Source organism: Lissotriton vulgaris, chromosome 8 (assembly GCF_964263255.1).
Source record: "Lissotriton vulgaris chromosome 8, aLisVul1.2, whole genome shotgun sequence".
Lineage (NCBI taxonomy): Eukaryota > Metazoa > Chordata > Amphibia > Caudata > Salamandridae > Lissotriton > Lissotriton vulgaris.
The window spans coordinates 1,465,759,625-1,465,761,509 of record NC_141696.1 but is presented as its reverse complement, the minus strand read 5'-3'; the positions used below and the strand labels follow the sequence as shown (position 1 = coordinate 1,465,761,509).

Here is a 1,885-nt window from a genome sequence, read left to right as displayed (position 1 = left end):
ATATCGGCAGGGTTGTGCCAGTAATTGTGCGCCGCAACTCCGCCAACCATGATGCGGGCAATTACAATGCGGCGCACCATGGGGCAAAAATGGCACAGATGTGAGATGCATCTGTGCCGTAAAGGTGACGCATTGCTGGAGTTGCTTTGCAAGAGCGACACAGCTCCAGCAATGCTCGGGGTGCCCTATTCTTCCAATGCTGTGTCAAGCCTTACGCCTACTTCAAGCATGCACAGGATTTTGACGCAGCATTGGCCTAAAAGTGACTGAGTGAAATCTTGTTGATTTCACTCAGCCATTTTTAGGAGGCGTTCCTGCGCCCCCCCTGCGCAGGAACGCCTATTTGTGGCGCAAGGCTTTACAATGTGACTTTACAATGTGACGCATCTCCCAGATGTGGGAGTGACTATCCCCTCACCACAACCACTAAGCACCGATTGGCTAAGGCCACGATGCAAGTTTGGCCCATCAGGTGGTAGGCCGCGAGGGGCGGCTTGCCTTTGGATCGCCTGTAAGATAATCAACCATGTTGGCATAGTTGGTGTGCTAATAAACCTGCAGCAATTTTCTTCACCAAAAAGTTGTCTGTCTGCCTATTTAGGCTACATGTATGTTGCTGCGGGAGGGCTGGTGAGTGGGGCCGATATTGGCACTATTATGCAGACGCAGCCCGCATGGTGTCGTCACCAGGCTACTTTCAAGTACATTTGCACATTTCCCTTTCACACCTGCCCTCCCTTTCAAACTTCCTGCACAGAGCCAAGCACAGCCCTCTCTCGCAGCAGGGTCCGAGTGGTGCCCGGGTCCAGGCCCCTTAATGTCACCTGCGTGGCTCTCTGTCTCAGCGGCCCCCTGCTCCCGGGCGGCCTCAGACAGCACAGAGGGGGGGCCCCGGACCCGGGGCCGGCGCAGCCCATCAGCAGCAGCAGCTTGCATCAGCTCCCCAGCCTTAGCTGGGGGTCCTCTGTCCTGTCCTAGGGCAAAGGTTTTTTTCACTGTCATTCAGTTTTCGAGTTTACAGTTAAGGGCCATGCATATTGTAAACCCCATGCCGGTTTCTTTATAAATAAAAAAAAAAGAGTAGGAGAGCAGAATATGTATATATATATATATATAGATATATGTATATATTTTTTTGTAAAAGTGCTATTAGCGAGGAAGATTAGGCATGATTGTGCAAGGGCCGAGGAGAACGGTGTCAGCGAGTGGCAAAATGCCTACAGCACCTGGTATTCCCAGGCGGTCTCCCATCCAAGTACTAACCAGGCCCAACCCTGCTTAGCTTCCGAGATCGGATGAGATCGGGTGCATTCAGGGTGGTATGGCCGTAGGCACGAGAGGCTGCCGGTGCAGGCCTCTTGTGCTGACAACCCCTTGCATTCTGGGACGTGCTACACTGCACCGCATCTTCACACTTCCCTTCAACAACTGCCCTCCCTTTGCAAGCTTGCTACAGATAGCCAAAGCACAGCCCTCTCTTCCTCCAGCCTTGCACTCGCTTCTTTTCCAATCACACACAGGCTCCGACCTCCCTTCAGGTGCCAGCCGGAGAGCTAGCAAAGCCGCAGCCTGGGCTTTGCACCAAGTACCCTCAGCTTGCTTTGCACTGGCCTCTAAGGCCCTCTATCCGGGCACTGCTCTATGTGGCAGTGCCTGCCAGGCTACCACTCTTCAACTCTGGCTCGCCCGCAGAAATATTGGGGTGACACTTTTTTTTCTGTGCAGCTCTGGCTGCAAGTTTCCTTTTCCTATTTATCCGGGACAGAGGCCTGATATGCACATCACATCCATGTCCAGGGCCCGCCCCAGTGTGCATAGAGAAGAGAGATTCAGAGGAGGGACTGAGTGCTGCCTGGGTGAAGGGTCCTCCTTGTAAGCGGCCTGA

At 53.4% G+C, this 1,885-nt stretch overlaps 1 non-coding gene across 1 annotated transcript; it reads right to left on the bottom strand.

Annotated features, from left to right (window-relative positions):
- Window positions 1-1,214: 1,214 nt before the first annotated feature.
- LOC147698931 (5S ribosomal RNA) lies at window positions 1,215-1,333 on the bottom strand. Its single transcript, XR_015299524.1, has one exon. It is a non-coding gene; the product is annotated as a 5S ribosomal RNA (ribosomal RNA).
- Between the last annotated feature and the right edge of the window lie 552 nt (window positions 1,334-1,885).